At 28.4% G+C, this 306-nt stretch overlaps 1 protein-coding gene across 1 annotated transcript in view; it reads left to right on the top strand.

The window, feature by feature from the left end:
- LOC107745317 (structural maintenance of chromosomes flexible hinge domain-containing protein 1-like) overlaps positions 1-306 on the top strand; it is a 57,176-nt gene that overhangs the window by 41,892 nt on the left and 14,978 nt on the right. The gene's annotated exons all lie outside the window — the stretch shown is intronic.

Raw genomic sequence — 306 nt, 5'->3', positions numbered from 1 at the left:
TGTATATATATATATATATATATATATATATTTGTATGTTCAGATTGCATATCTAAAAAAGTCACCAAGTTTTGAACCACTCAGATTAAGGAAACCATTTTTAAAACAAAAATAAAATCAGTCAAAAATGGCCAAAAAGCTTGTAAGGGTTAAAGTTGGTGCCGGGGGAAGGGGAAAAAATGCTGAGCGCACCTTAAAAGAGCATGAAGCCTATATTTAGAGCCATTACATTCAAAATAAAATATTTTCCACATTACTATGAAGCAAATTCATATATAATGTACTTAAATATTACATTATGTTGTA

The sequence above is a fragment of the Sinocyclocheilus rhinocerous genome, unplaced genomic scaffold, assembly GCF_001515625.1.
Source record: "Sinocyclocheilus rhinocerous isolate Xijiao unplaced genomic scaffold, SAMN03320098_v1.1 scaffold1399, whole genome shotgun sequence".
Lineage (NCBI taxonomy): Eukaryota > Metazoa > Chordata > Actinopteri > Cypriniformes > Cyprinidae > Sinocyclocheilus > Sinocyclocheilus rhinocerous.
The sequence above is the reverse complement of the archived record's forward strand: the minus strand, read 5'-3'. Positions and strand labels throughout refer to the sequence as shown.